We start from the raw sequence: 17,499 nt of genomic DNA on the forward strand, positions 1-17,499 counted from the left end.
ATAATAGACAACATAAATTAAAAACAATCACAGGAAAATAAATATCTACGAAAACATTAAAAGGAGGTTTTGCAACAAGCAAATTATTGGTGATGATTTTTCTAAAAAGAAAACAAGAAAGAATTTCACGTTGGGCTTATTGGCCAAAACAAATTCATGTTGGGCTTATTGGGCAAAACAAATTCATGTTGGGCTTCTTGGCCAAAACAAATTCATGTTGAGCTTATTGGGCAAAACAAATTCTTGTTGGGCTTATTGGCCAAAACAAATTCATGTTGGGCTTATTGGCCAAAACAAATTCATGTTGGGCTTATTGGCCATAATAAATATACGTGAGAAAAGTCTGTCGAATATGTTGATTATATAAATAGTACATTCAAAGTGGGTTGTTTCAACCATTGATTTAAAACCTTTGATGGATACTCTTCCAATAAAACTAATACTTTTCGGATTACTGCTCGTATTTTATTATTTTAAAAATACATACTCCCGACATTTTGTTCACTACAGCAACTGTGATCACAATGACGAGATTTAAATGTCATGGGACATTTTTTAAAATAATAAAATACGCGTAGTAATCCGAAAAATGTTAGTTTATATAAATGAATACTCGAGAATATCTTAGATCATTACGGATACTCTTCCCTTGATATCATCTGAGCATATTAATCTTTGTAGATAGTATTTAAGTTAGGATTGAATTCAAGTCGTTTTTAAAATGACTGTTTGCTATAAACACAAATATAATTTTCTATGATTTTTCTTTTAATTATTTCAACGTAGAATAAAATACGGCATGATGTCATTACGTACGAGTTTTATCTTCATCATATTTATTACGTATTGTCTTACAACAATGTCAAATTACACGAACAATAAAGTGCTATTACACTTATGTAAACATATGAATGCTGATAACAGTCGTATGTGTGTTTCACTATATTTAGATTGTCACCGTACATGGCATAATGTATTCAGGTATTGTGTTGTGAGAAATTAAAATAAATTCACTATTAAAAATGTTGTAAAGATAAGATTTAAACAGCCTTTTACAAAGGTATTTTTTCGGGTTAGCCTTGATTTTTTTCGAATGATTAGGGAGATATTACTGCAGAATGATATAATGGACAAAAAAAAGTTTAAAAAATTTAAATCACATCAGCAAATTAGGCAAATTAAAATATGAAAATAGTTAAAAAATTGTTACGTTTTTATATTCAGTTTCTATATTCGACCCTGCAGGACCTTTTTCCTTATTTTTAAACTGAATTTTAACAATTTTAATTTTAAGTTTAACTTGAAAGACTTTTTTAAAACATTTTAGAAGTATTGCCATACTTGTTATTAAAGTCGAGAAAGTTTTCTTTGCTTCCATATCCGAAATTAATTCCTTCAGAATACTTAAAGATTATATTGAAAACAAAACATGAAATCGATTAAATAGTAAAGAAACTTATCAGATTAGAGACAGGTCAGATTGCATGTATAGTATATTTTTTGTTTCTTCGGAAGGTTTACAATTAGGAAAATACATAAAGTATTTTTTTTTTAATTCTGTTAATGTATTAAAGTAATCTATCGGTTCGCTTGTAAAAGATTACGAATAAATGAGATAGCATATTGAATGGTATCCCATCATTTTGCTAAGTGTATTAAAATCAGGTAATTTGGGTTCGTATTACACTGGAGTAAGTAAATTGACAGCTGTGATTGAAATCTGTGAATCAAAAGTTGTGATCAATTCCTTAATGAATTGCACAAATGGATTTATTTTAAAATAACATAAAAAATCCATTAAGATAACCAAGAAACACAATCACATCAATATAAACGCCTTACACACATTATCATTAACTATGTAGAATATTAGTAAAAAGATTGAAGACAGAAATAAATAGCAAATAATCTTAGACAGATTATGTGCCAGTGTCGTATTTTTGGATTATAATTAGTATAAAACAAAATCATTAAATAGTTCACAAAAAATAATTTCAAGAATTCTTTCTTATCTCCATGTCTTATCTCAATCTTTAAGATATTTTACATATAAGACCCTAAGTATAATATGTAGAAAAATCATTTTCTTCTTTAATAACAATTCTTCAACGATCGCCAGAAGCTAATGATCTCACTGACAGCAAATTACAGTCGCTCATCAACACGTGTTTAATATATATTTTAGTCGAACAACTTTAAAAAATAATATTCCACAGGTAAAGTTAGGATTAAATAGTTTAATGGAAATCTTAATTCCGTAAATTCACAACGTATCTTATTTATTATATAAATGAAACTAGTGTTATTCGGATTTACTACGCGGATTTTATTATTTAAAAACTACATAATCCCGACGTTTCGGTTACTTTGCAGCAACCGTGATCACGGGCAGACGAGGTGTGTGACACAACGTCGGGATTATGTAGTTTTTAAATAATAAAATCCGCGTAGTAAATCCGAATAATACTAGTTTCATTTAAATTAATACTCGCGAAAATCTTAGATCTCATTATTTATTATATGTTACCGTCTACTATATATAAGCAGTAATATAGAGCTATGGATTGTATTTTTTGTCATCAATAACCAACCCATCAGAAATTTCAATTAATTAAAGAAATACGACCTTTGTGGGATAGTTTTTTTCGATATAGTATTTTTTATATATTAGACAAAATGTACGAATTCATAAACAGAGGTCACGATAACAAAAATTTAAACGAAGACCGTCTTGTAATTGTTACATATTTACCCTGCCTATTTAAATAGACTCGTACAAAAAGATCATTATTTGTATAATACTGAATGTGCATAACTTAAGTGATTTTAGAATTTTTAGCGATCTCTAAAGTATTTAAAATATGTTTTATTGACTTATTTCTAATCGTTTTATTTGAGAATTGCAATGTGCTCTCTCAGCTTGTCGTATCGAAAATATTCCTTTTCGTGAATCCGTGCATCAAAATTGTTTTCATATTACCCACTTCATCGATGTAAATAATTTTAGTAATACATCAGGTGATATATTTGTTTAAGTACCCACAATTGTAATATATAATTTACAATATAAAAGTCCAAGCATAATCGTACTCAATTCATTCTACATTGGTCGCTTTTAGGAGGTACAATGGTAGATTCTCAGCTATACAATTCTTGACATTCGTTGTAAGAATTTGTAAGCAATAAACAAGTATCATTTTGAGTACCGACTATCTTTGCTTCAAAATGGAAACTCGTCATCGGTACTGAACACCCAGACTCGAAAGCCTTTTAAGGGACTAGGCTCTAGGGTCTCAGTTCCACGAGGATTCCCTCGCTCTCACATATATCAGTAAAAAGTATTTCGTTTTAAATTTTCTCCCCGTTCGAATACAGTTCCCTTACTTATATCTTACAGAGTAATTGAAATTACTATCGTCATTTCAAACAGGAAAGACATCCATATATAACTTTTTAAAAGAAACGATTTGAATCCTCTACTGCGACTGAATACCAAGATTAAACGAATAGGTAAATAATCGCTATAATTTTACAATGATAATAAAAATATCCTAAAGGGATTTATCTTTTCCGTAGGTAAACTTTCCTTTTTGTTTATTCCTAATTTAGCAGAGATATTTCTAAACATCATTTGGAATTAAAGCAGGTAAATGAACCATGGACGTCTCGTTCGCCACTCCGACCTTCGCACGCAGAGTGGAGGGATGGAGGGTTGAGGCAGGAGTGGAGACGCTTTCGGACCACCGCTACATACGGTTCGAAGTGTCTGCTTCTCCTGCCGGTCGCCGGAGTCCAGCGTCGAATTCCTCGTCGCCCCGGGAGAGAAGTCGGTTCCCGCGTTGGGCGCTGTCAAAGCTCAACCGGGAACTGGCTGAAGAAGCGGCCGTTGTCGGCCGCTGGAACCTCCCGGAGAGTGCGGAGTTGGGGGTGGATGAAGGGGCTAGTCGCTTTGAAGACGTTCTCCAAAACGTCTGCAGAGCGGCGATGCCCCCCGTAGGACGTCCCCCCCCGCGGGGAGCGGTGTACTGGTGGTCGGACAACATCTCCGACCTCCGGGTCGCCTGCAACGGGGCCAGGAGGGCATACACACGGAGCAGGCGACGCCGCCCCCAGGACGAGGAGCGAGATGGCCGGCTGTACAGGATCTACGTGGCGAAAAAGTTGATCCTGCAGCAGGCCATCTGCCGGGCCAAGGAGGCAGCCTGGCTGGAGCTGGTGGAGGGTCTCGACCGAGATCCTTGGGGCCGACCATACAAACGGGCGCGGAATAAAATCTGCGCCCAGTCGGCCCCCATCACGGAGGTGCTCCAGCCGGCTGCTCTGAGGGGGATCGTCGGGGAACTCTTCCCCGATGCTCCTGCGGGATTCACTCCCCCCAGAATGGTCCGGCCGACGCTGGAAGAGGGCGACCGCGTTCCGCCCACCGTCACGGAGTCTGAAATGGAGGCGATTCTGGCTCGCCTTCAGAGTAAGAAGAGCGCACCGGGTCCGGACGGGGTGCACGGGAGAGTTCTCGCTCTCTCCCTGGTGCACCTCGGGGGAGCCCTCAGGGAGCTGTTCGACCTCTGTCTGAGGTCCGGGCAGTTCCCGAGGGCCTGGAAGGAAGGCCGGCTTTGCCTACTCCCAAAAGGCAGCCGGCCTCCGGACTCGGCTTCGGCGGTGCGACCGGTGGTTGTGCTGAACGAGGCGGGGAAGGCCCTGGAGAAGATAATGGCCACCCGTCTCGTTCGGCACCTGGAGGAAGGCTCGGGCCCGGGACTGTCAGAGTCCCAGTTCGGGTTCCGAGCCCGCCGGTCGACCGTCGATGCCCTCAAACGCCTGAGGGTGGTGACGGAAGAGGCGGAACGCGGAGGAGAGGTAGTGTTGGCGGTGTCGTTGGACATCGCCAACGCCTTCAACAGCCTCCCACATAGCGCGATACAGGTGGCACTCGAGTACTTCGGAGTGCCCCTGTATCTGAGGAGGCTGATAGGCGACTACCTCTCCCAGAGGAGGGTGGCAATCGAGAACCGGAGGGGGTCCATAGAGTGGTGGACAGTCGAAAACGGCGTTCCACAGGGTTCGGTCTTGGGACCTGTCCTGTGGAATGTCGGATACGACTGGGTTCTGCGGAGTCGCCTCCTCCCCGGGATGGGTGTCATTTGCTATGCAGATGACACCCTCGTCTTATCCCGGGACGGAGCTACAAGGAGGCGGCGCGGCTGGCCGAGGTCGGAACTGACCTCGTGATCAGCCGCATAGAGAGGTTGGGGCTTCGGGTCAGAATCAACAAAACCGAAGCCCTCCTCTTCCGCGGGACTGGGCGGAAAGGACCCCCGCCGGGTGCCACCCTCCTCATAGGAGGAGGGAGGGTCAGGGTGAGCCCGACCATGAAATACCTGGGGCTCACCCTTGACGGAGGGTGGACCTTCGTGCCCCATTTCAGGGAGTTGGGGCCGAAGGTCATGAGGACGGCAGGTGCGCTGGGGAAATTCCTCCCGAACCTCGGAGGACCCAGCGCAGCTTGCAGGCGGCTATACTCTGGGGTCTGTCGGAGTATAGCCACGTACGGTGCTCCCGTTTGGGCTGACCGCCCGATGAGCCGCGGGGTCAAGGCCCTACTGCGCTCGGCGCAAAGGGCACCCGCGGTGAGGGTGGTTAGGGGGTACCGTACGGTCTCCTGGGCCGCAGCGACGGCTCTTGCCGGCGATCCGCCTTGGGATCTTGTGGCGTCGGTTCTCGCCGAGGTGTTCTCCTACGTCTCGGGTAGGAGGGCTCTCGGAGAGAACCCTTCATCAGAGGAGATCCGGGCGGTTCGCCGGCAGGGGGAGTCACGTCTTATGCGGGAGTGGGGGGAGGACCTGGCGGGCCAGCCGTACGGTAAACGTACAACGGCAGCGCTCCGTCCGGTCCTAGAGCGTTGGATGAGGCGGAAACGCAAACCCCTCACTTTCCGTCTGACGCAGGTCTTCACCGGGCACGGGTGCTTTGGTGATTACTTGTGTCGGACGGCCAGGAGAGAGCCGGAGAGTGGCTGTCATGAGTGCGGAGCTGCGGTGGACTCGGCCCAGCACACCCTCGAGGTGTGCCCGAGATGGGCTGCGCAGCGCCAAGACCTTGTGGCGGCTCTCGGCGGAGTGGACTTGTCGCTTTCGAGTATCGCGGAGAAGATGCTTGAGAGTGACAGGTCCTGGCTGGCGGTGTCCTCCTTCTGTGAGACGGTCATGTCCACGAAGGAGGTATCTGAGCGGGAAAGGGAGGATGCGGCTGATGCACCCTCCCTCCGCAGACGACGGACGGGGGTGCGCCGGAGGCGATATTTGCAACGCCTCCAATAGCGCCCCTGCACTCCGGGCTGGGGTCGGGCTGGTAACCCGGCTCCTGTGAAAGCCCGGCGTCGTCGGGGCGATCCTAATTGCCGGGATCGCCCCCTTTCTCTGAGGGAGTAAGTCCGGTCTTTGCCAGGACCGGCCAGTCGCTGGTGTGCCCTGTTGCTGACAGATCCGGGGTGCACCAACATAGCGGCCGATGGCTTTCGCAGTGGTTTTAGTGAGTAGGGGCCTGCCCAGGCCGAGTCTCACACATCCTATCCGGCCCCACCAAGGCCGGTTAGACGGCTCGTAAAAAGAGTTTCCCTGCGTCATCAAAAAAAAAAAAAAAAAAAGGTAAATGAACCATAGCTTTTATATAGAATTATCGCCAAGAAATTTAAGGTATTACTGATCACATTTCCTATATGATTATTCTATAAAACTAAAAAAAATAAAAAAAAACTTTAATGAAAAAATAAACATTTATTTCATACTAGCAGAATGTTTCAAAAAATAAATAATAAATGACTAATTACGATCTAAATGTATGCGTTTTAGACGATTTATCTTAATTAATGATAAAAATATAAAAATGTTGCCATAATCTTTCTTTTAAAATAAATAAATTTAATGAATTCTAAGTATAGAATAAAAAAGTACATAAATAAATTTGTAAAATTTAACACAACCTATAATTAATATTAATGCAGGAAATTTACTTCTTGATTGCATGCAAAAAAATCTCTTAAGGAAAAAACAGAGCAATACTTGATTTAAGCCCAAAGAGAACGATTACATTATCTCAAACTGTAAGCACATATTACAAAATGTTCCAAATTTAAATTGTTATATATGGAAGTTAAGTATTATCTTGGAAAATTAAGGACCATTCCTTTGCATGTAAAGCGATTTTTCAAACATTTACGCCGTACTCTAATAATGCTTTTTTTAAACAAATGAGTAGATTTTATAAGAGATCTCTATCAATCCAATATAATTTGATAACTTAAATACCTCGCCCATAAGTAAGTAGTTAAATATATATATAATTAGAACACAAAACAACTTATGGAAAAATTTAATTAATTATAAATTTCCTTCCACAAATAGGAGAACAAAAAGGTTCTCAATTAATTAATCACTAATGTATCTACGTCTTTGATTAAAGTGTTTTGCTCTGAGGATATGCTTTCACACAACCAGTGGAAAAATAAAAGGCTTTGATTGAACATTACTTTGTAGCGTAAAGTAAAAAAATCAATACAAATCATATGGTTAAAAATAAATCAGAATTTAACAAAGCTCTTATTAATTATTTGGACTTGTTCTTATACTAGAAGTAAATATCTTAAAACCTTAACAAAACTAGCACCAAATTACATAAAATTATAATAGACATGATTATCTTACTTATAAACATTGAATAAAATTTACATTCTTGATATAAATTTACAATCCCATTTATATCTAACTGTGAAAATGATGGAATGTATCCCAATAGATACAGTCATTAAAAAGTATTTTAAAGAGCATACCTTTAAAGGCAACAAACATTTAAAACACTTGTAATAACATTAAATTAGTACAAGCTAGCTACAAAGTCAAATCGACTTAAAACTTATGGCTAATATTATGTTTACTTAGCTGTTCCTCTATGTGAACATAAATACCAGTTGTGTAACATTTCATTGGTATCAATTAAACTTATTAAAATAATTTTAATACATTAAAAATATCATATCATGTATTACTAAATGTGTTTCGAAATGAGTATGACCCTTATAATCTAAATGTTTTGGGATTTGATCCTTCGCCAACTGATTTTTCTAAATAACATATCAAAAATCCCATGGAATCTCTCCTTGCAATACTTGAAAAGTCTTCATGATTCATACAAGTTATTTTTATTGTTATTAAAACTAAATTTATCAATACACTAAACGAACAAGTTGCTTATAGTCCCAGCCATTTTCACATGATTGAAAAATTAAAAAAAGTAATGTATAGCGACATACACGTCCTATAATAAATTGGTTTGAAAAATCCTACATAATAACAATTCAGTTATTAAGTCTATAAAAACAGTGTATAATGTATGAGTTTATATTTTTTTAAGAATCCTGTAATCCTTATTACAGGGAAATACGCCAAAAAATTATGCCAGAATAGTTTAGTATGTATGTCAGTTTCCCAGCTGTTTCACATTTAAAACATAAATGGCGTCATCAAAATAAAAAATAGAACAACTTAGCTTGGCAACTGCACTGTTTATTAATTTTTAACTTCCGTCTCTTTTTATCCGTCAACGAAATAAATAAAATTTTAAGCAAGTCCTGAATATTTTTGATACGTTTTTCGATTAAATACACTTTGACATACTATTACTCTTTCCTGTACGACTGGCAAGTTAGTTAGTTAGGCATAACTATTTTAAGAAAGCTATGACGATAAAAATTTAATATATTAATAGACGTAAGAAAATAATGACCTAAAACTTCATTAGAAATCTGTTATTGATATTTGTTTTAATAACTACAGAGATTCATTAAATAATTTGATTGTTCTATTAACTTTAATACAAGTGTGATTTTCTTTGGAATCGTGTTTTCTCACCTTGAAAATGTTTAGTAAGCTTATATTCCCACACAGATTGTGCATTAACTCAATAATAATATAAGGCTCCAGGGGTAAATTTACAATTTGCTAAACTGTGGGTCATAAATAACCACAACCTAATGGTCTGGTTTCGAAAGGATAACCACAGTTAGTGTTTGATACTAAATTAGCTTTTGTATCGAGCCCTGACCTAATTTATATCTTAAAATAAACACATAACATCAACCTTTTTTAAACATTCTTTATAGGTGTAACTGCTATTTACATAGAGATTTAAATATAAATCACGAGCCTTGCTAAAATAGATGTCTAGTTGAGAAAAAATAAATTTAATTGAAAAGTAAAAATCAGTAGTTCACTAATCAGAATAATTAAGTTTTCGGTACTTGCTGTCATTTTGAATGATTTCAAATTATATTGAAAATATATTAATATGATATTTAGAATACATAAAAACTTTTTGTTAATGAATATTTTCAATAAAATGAAGATCTTAGAATAGAGGTAACCATTGTAACTTTGTAATAATCTTATCTTTCTTGAACTTAGTTGACAAGTCACTAAATTATTTATTACATAGCTATCATATCTAAGTTTTACATTTTTAAACGTATCTCTTTGGCTATTTGAGAGAAACAGGTTTAAATTCAATGTTTGAAATTAGTTCGGAACACAACATGTTTATTAATTCACCCCAAAACAATTTGGTAATTCACTTAAGTTATTCAAATAATAATTAAACACACATTTAACTGTTTTGATATATGTTCATACACTTAAGGTATTAGAGTATTGAATTATTAAAATTTTGATATACTTGTCATAGTATTGAAAACGTTGATCACAAACAGCCTTGCAAAATATGTTCGTATCATTTCACCGATTTTGAATTCTTTAAATTTTGATCGTATGCTTTTTTAATTATCAAGATCACAAAGAAATTCAATCGAATTGTAGACAAAAAAATATAACTCATACTCATGACATTAGAACTTTGCTTTCATCTTTCCATTATGAAGATGGTCCGAAAATTGGATAAGAAAATCCCGAAAATAGAATGATAAGAAATATGACGTAGAGATTACAAAGGATTACTAGTTTTATTGAAGAATTGAATTCGCCAATCCATTCGATTTTCCTTTGAAAAAAGAAAAGAGAAAATCTATTAGGAGATTTTATTACCCGTTTCTAAATCTTTAAGAGAATAGAATCCAATCAGAAAAAAAAATTGGATTGTAAAAGAGAATTAAATTATATCATACAAATTTATAATCATGTTTGGACACTTCTATAAAAAATATTACGTTTTCTTTTAAAACTAAATATAAAACCACAATTGATTTGCTTAAAACGTGTTGCAATAATTATTTACAAGCATATGAAAAGGTTAATAACGGTATATGTATACTTCTAACTTAAATTGTTGTGTGTATGTCCGTCTTAACTCCTAAACCTTTGAAAATATTTATTCTAAAAGCAATTGTGATATAGCAATAAGTTCAAATATGGCAGGATATAGAATATAAAGGAATATAACTAATTAAATTGAAATTAATTGAAACTCAACGTGCGCATTCAAGTTTCAGTTACATCAATTGGATTTCATTACTAGCAATATATTTTGTTTCAATGTTTATATTAATTTTTTTTTATTATAATTTTGTGTGGTGGTCAAAAGATTTCATGAAAATTTATTTTAATAGTAATTTAATTATATTAATATCAAAATATTTGTTTTTTTTTTTAAATCAAAATGGAAAAAGTAATTTTGTTATATAGACTGAAAATGAAATAGAAATTTGATTGTTTTTGTTCTTGGCTCAAAATTTTTATTCACATTACATACCAAATTTTACTTTCATTGTAGGAAAAGAAATATGTTTCTACTGTTGCTATATAATATATACAATTCAATTTCCTGCATGGTCTTTTACTTCGACAATAAAAGTAGTCTTAGCCGAGAAAATTTCAAGTATAAATATTCAAATTTCTTTGCATATCATCTGCTTTTATACTACTTTTTCTTGTATAACATACTATATGTTGATAAAAACAAAATTTAATTTCAATTCAAGTGTTTTTTTATATGGTTTTATGAAAACTTATATCGCCTTAATATATTCGTTTAATTAATTTAAACTTTATTATTATTTATTGTCTCGTCTTTTAAAATAATAAATCATGTTTTCAAAGAAATAGCGTTCCTTTGTTGTTATTTGACGCGCCAGTTCAAAATACAGTCAATGAGTTTTAATGAACTCAACTATAAAACCCACTTAAGAGAATAATAACGAAGTCAGAACAACAACAAACAATAATAGTAAGAAGCAGAAAAAAAAATCTAAATATATTTAATTATATATTTTATATTGTGAAGCAAATATTTTCATTCAAATAAATCGTCATTTTAATTTTAATATGTAGAGAACAATACACTGAAATTCGCTCATAATCTGAACCATAAATACCTAATATGGTTTAGGCTTGATATGTAATTCTACGTAGGTGAACTGTCGGTCGATAAGACGAGTAAAATAAATATATATATTATTATTTTTTGGTATTCAAAAACGTCAAATTATAGAGCGCGTTAAACATCAGACACTTGTGATATAAAACTTTAATGTAGATTTAAAAGGCTTATTTAAGATCCATTAATAATGTTATTTGGAAATGACAAACCTCAAAACAAACAACGTATATGTTTGCAGGTAACATATTTTTCATATAATATCTCAAAAACATATCTATTTAATATATCTCGTTAAACATATAGGAATATCAAAACGCATTGTAACGAAAGTAGAGAGTTGGACCATTCACAGTACACGCCTCAGATAACACCTTAAATATTTCAAAATTATTTAGAGCTGTCCATGTAGCGTTACCACAGCTTTCTGATATTCGAATTTCGAATATCAGAAAGCTTTATTTTAATGAATTTGAAACGATCAAATGATGTCAACTACATAAAACAAAAATTAAAACAAAATTGTCGTAAAAAACTTTATCATTTTATCGTTACAGCAATTGACAAAAACGACTACAAACCTAAAATATTATTACATAGTTTTAAAAAATATTAAAATTTTAATATCATAGTAAAGTAAACCTAATTTTTCACTGTAAAATATATAAAGGTATATTATAACTAAAAATCTGCAATAACGTCGAGAACTTTGAAGTTTTATTAGAAACAGATTGCAACACGTCTAGACTTTTATATCAGACAGCAGCTGCGGAAGGAACTTTGTATACCAAGAAAATATTTGAACAATATTAATTTGAAATAACAAATTATGATAATGAAGTTTCTATATTATAAAGACTTTCAGTTTGATGTGAATATTACAATACTACTTGCGTCTCCTCTAACCTGTTAAATATTTATACGTCTTAAGGTAATATCTTTCTTGCGAGGATGAAAAATATTGTCTTTGTCTTAATTAATGATGATTATTTCTAAAGACACAAAAGGTTACGAACAAAAGCCATTTTTCGCAAATATATTTTTGCGTGGCATAACATTAATGTATTTAAGCCGAAATAAAACATTTTTAAAAGATTCATGCCGCTCGGTTCCGGTGGAGGATTGATAACAAAAAAAATGTTTAAATTTATTATGTTGCAACAAAATTTTATCACTTATTTTTGTATAATTATGCGATTAACATTCCTGGCAGAAACAAAAAATTGCAACACGTCACAACCATTCCATATTGGCATTTAAATAAACATTGTAAAAAACTCGAAACGTAATATAAATCTTCAATGACTTTTAGGGTATATTCGGTCATATTTATGATAAGATAAATATATAATATTGTATATTTTTAAAGAGGAAAATTGCAATGAAACAAATGAATATACAAAATGGATTAAACCAGTATTTACTAGGTCAATTTCGGAACATCGAGGTAAGCTAGCAAATTAATCCCCTGTAATTCGTACTAGGATCCCGGTCTCTTAGTAAAGTTTGCAATATTGGACCAATTAGCCTCCGTAAGCTTAGATTAAGGCAAGATCTTAGCGATTCTGTCCACATTAATATAGAAATGGCATAATTTAATTCAGTACTGTTTATTTTATTTATATTTAAATTTTCTGTAACATTAAACTTTGTAACATTTAATTAATTAGTTAATATCTACAAATTGGTATAATGAAGTTTTTATAACAAATATGAAAGGACCGTGAGCATGTTTAATATTATTTTTTGTTTGGTTTCTTACAAAATTATAAGACATAATAATGTTGTTATCTTCTTAAAACTCTCAATTAGCTCGAAAATAACTGAGAATTTTTTAAAATTCAACGCTCCGTGTTTTCAATCATGCTTACAGACCAGTGAGTTGGAACCGTTTTTGTACGACGGATATGTACGGACGAGTTAAATTTAAATTCTTTGAAAAAATAATATATATATATATATATATATATATATATATATATATAGAGCTAACTCAGTAGATTGAATTAATTCATAAGAATTAGATGATAACATTAACTCTATGATTTTTCTAGGATATCCTTAGATACTGAAAATTTTGAAATAATACACAGTTGAATTGTATATTTAAATATATATTTTTATTAAGCAAAGATTTTTAAGGCAAAGATATTTAAATAACCTATTCGTTATTATGCGTAAGTGAAGAAGTCTTAATTTTATTAGTGTAATTTTTTTAATGTTAAATTAAATTACATATATGTCATAATTTGTTATTGAGTTAGAGTCAAGTTAATTCTTACTAGTATTCCGAAAAAGAAAAAGGATTTATTTTGAAAAAATATAGTCATTCTGTCCAGCAGAAGCGAAGCTAAAGCCCGATTACAAATATTCCATACTTTCTGTATGCATTTTCATATAAATTTAGTTTTCTAAAGACAGTGTATAAAGACGGATATTTTTGCTATAAGATTTTTATACATAAACTAAAAATTTTCGTAAGACCTATATATAAATGAGATACAACAGGGGTTCGTCAGAGGTTAGGTTATATGTAACATATATTACAACCTTAACCCAACAAGTCCTTTTTATTATAAACTTGTAATACGCATTATTTTATTATATGTTTACATTTTAACTAATATAATGAACGCATTGTAAATTCATGTCCAATTTATGCATGTCTTAAACACTATAACGCTTGATAATTAAAATAATTGTTAGTCTTTTATCAGATGAAGCTATCAGGCGGAAGATCAGTTTTAGCACTCTTAATATTATGTATAATTTTCGTCACATATCTTAATATATTTGTATTTATTTGGGTTATTTTCTTTTTGGGAATGATATAAAATATAAGATTTCTTGTTTTCATATTAATCTCTGCTTTGATGGTAACGGCAATCTGTTGTAAAAGGTTTTGAACAAAAAAACCACATGTCTTGAAACGATTGCTTTAACTATCTTTCCGTAGTCACATAAACAACACGTATTTGCTTTGTCTATCTGTAATTCGTTACTTTGTTAACCTGTCACTTACATTCCTTGCAAATTGATTCACAATTCTCATACAAAGTGTTTGTTGTAAAATTGTTGCTTATTCATTTTTATTACTTATTATACATATATGGATGTGTCATATTTTGATTACAATAAAGAAACTTGAATTTATATGAAGACGGCATAAGCAAAATTTACTTATGTATAACAGTACATAAATAATTAATCTATAATAATTATGAAATCTAATATTTTCGCGAGTTTTATTCATTTAAATGAAACTAGATAAACTATTAGAAAATATTCGGATAAACTACGCGTGATTTATTTTTGTAAAGAACTACATACTCCCGACGTTTCGGTTACTTTGCAGCAACCGTGACCACGGGCAGACGAGATGTGCCACAAAGTTTATCCGAATAATACTAGTTTCATTTAAATCTATAATAATTATATTGATTTTAATCAATATTCCAAAACATGGATGTTTTCGTTCTCATAATATGATAAGAAATGATTTTTATATTAATAATTTATTCACATGAATTTGGTCTTAGACTCGTTTCACTAATGGCGTAATGATAGCGGGCAACCGCTAGATACAGAGGATTCAGGAGGGACTGACACCAATTTTGGTTGGCTTAAGTCCTACAGTTTTTTAAGACTCATATATGGTTGGATGAATGCATCAAAAAATTTTATAAAAATCAACAGTCATTATGAAAAAATATTTTTCTATCGTTTTTTGCAGTTTCTTTTTGGAGGCAAATTTCACAAATGAATAAAATGATTTCATCAAATATTATATTTATTTGTATTAATAATAGAATTATAATCTGTTGAAAATAATTCGTTGCCCTTTTTTCTAAAAGAAAATTTTCCCACTGTAATGCTAATCATTTTATAAGTATATAATAATATTATTATAAGTAGAATAATGATTCAAGTAATTGAAACTAATAGCTATCGGATTTCTACGCGTATTTTATTATTTTAACATTCACATCTCGTCCGCCCGTGATCACGGTTGCTGCAAAGTAAACGAAACGTCGGGAATATGTAGTTTTTAAAATAATAAAATACGCCTAGTAATCCGAAAAATATTAGTTTAATTTAAATGAATACTCGCGAAAGTCTTAGACCTCATTATAATGATTCAAGATCAATTTAATTAACGTGTAAAAGCAAAATACGGTTTTAATCTCAGTATTGTTATAATTTTAACATTAATTAACGAGTTACGTCTGGTTCCCTAAATAATAATTAAGGCGTTGTAAAATTATTATATTTAGTTCAAGTGAAATACTATTACTGATTATATTGCAGTTTATAAGAAGACATCTTACTTTCATCAATAAACCACTGCAAGGTGGTCAAATAACTATTGTTATGAGATGGAGAACTTAAAATTAATCTCCAGCGAAATTATAATTATCAAAGTTCTCAGAATGAGACCCGCTTATTTGAAGTAAAAAGTCTGGAGTAAATAAAATCATTTATGGCTAGTAAAAATTATTGTAAAGGTGGATAAAAAACTCTAGCCCTCTACATAGTATAGGATTTATATGTGAAATAAAAACGGAAATTTTAAATTACTGCGCACAATATACGTTATTAATATGGTGATGCGAGTTTACGAGGGCTGCGTAAATTAACGTTTCCTATAATTTAATACGAAGCACTATACCGACTATGTATTAGAATTTAAATTGCCGTGATGTTTTGCTTGGTGGTTACCGGAAATTGAAATCACTTACATTCGTACGACCACAATTAAGTAATAAGAGATAAGTATAGCTCTTGTTATCTATTGAGTTTTATTGTTTAAGTGTTTATAAGGGCGTTTAAGAACCCCGTTTTCGGTTAGTAGGCTGCAAAATCTTTTGATATGATTTATCATTACTTGACTTTAAATTTTATATGTACTATATATGTAAAATTTCAATCTACTTCGTATAGAATTAACAGAAAAAAGTTAGAAATACATTAAATAATTTTATGTCACAAAAACAATTACTTTAAAACCATGGCAGAATTGTATTGTTAAGACATTCAAACAGTAACGTGAGGATTTAAAATGCATCACGAAAAAAAAATTAAATCGTTCAAATGATACTTACATGCGCTTGACTGCGTCCGCTATAGGCGATTCACATAAAAATCTCTTCAACATCCACTCACACACACTAGAACTTACAATACGCACTGTCACTAATAATTCATAATATGCGTTTGAGACGCGACAAAAATAGTGTCATTTGGCGACTATCGAATTTTTACGCCTCCATCCCACGACGCAGAGACGACGTGCTATTCGCCCGGCGGTCCGCGAACGACTGACCTGGGAACTACGCTGGTGTAAACGCGGGAAATGGCAGAAAAAGTCGTGATTTTTTTTTCATCTAGGTTTAGTACGACCCCGTAATTAATGGCCATTGTATAATGACTCTTTTTTGAGAATAATTGGCACTATTCTTCTAAAATCGATAGAAAAATATATATGTATTTGGGCATAATTTATAGCTATTAAAAATTTTTTTAGTCATCAATATTATGTTATTATACTCGTACTATTAATATATTTTATTTTTTGATCTATATCTAAAATAAATTTATATTTTAAAAAAATATTATCAATTATTTATGAAGCCATAAAAAAGCTATTCAATCCGCATACATAGAAAATTTTATTATTGCTATTTCTTCTCAGGTGTGAAAAAAAATCTGTATTATAAGTAATTATTATATTTGTTTGTTTATCTCTGTGATTCTTCTGCTATTAAAAAGTAGACTATATTTTTCCAACACTCCAGCCATTACTTGCTTCACGCATGGGTAGGATTTTATGTGTTAATCTTGAATATGTTACCACTATCCAAACAACTTATATATTATATGAAATAACTACTATAAAAATATGGAAAACAATATAATACAATAATAAAATAATTCGTTGAACATAAAAAAAATATGTCATATTTATTTTAAGGAATTGTTGGCTAACCCGTTAAAACCAGGACCTCGCTCGGTCGCTCGGATCTCTAATTAAATATTAAACAAATAACAAAATTTTCTCCCTCATTTCGTTTGAAGTAAGTTTCTAAATTGGCTAAACTTCCAGTTCCATATTATTTTAGATTT

At 33.4% G+C, this 17,499-nt stretch overlaps 1 protein-coding gene across 3 annotated transcripts in view; it reads right to left on the reverse strand.

The window, feature by feature from the left end:
• LOC116774727 (octopamine receptor beta-2R-like) overlaps positions 1 to 16,683 on the reverse strand; it is an 82,851-nt gene extending 66,168 nt beyond the window's left edge. For all 3 annotated transcript variants that reach the window (XM_061524081.1, XM_032667466.2, XM_032667464.2), the window contains exon 1: positions 16,479 to 16,683. The gene's annotated coding sequence lies outside the window, so the exon portion shown is untranslated. The remainder of the gene's footprint in view (positions 1 to 16,478) is intronic.
• Between the last annotated feature and the right edge of the window lie 816 nt (positions 16,684 to 17,499).

Source organism: Danaus plexippus, chromosome 23 (genome assembly GCF_018135715.1).
Source record: "Danaus plexippus chromosome 23, MEX_DaPlex, whole genome shotgun sequence".
NCBI lineage: Eukaryota > Metazoa > Arthropoda > Insecta > Lepidoptera > Nymphalidae > Danaus > Danaus plexippus.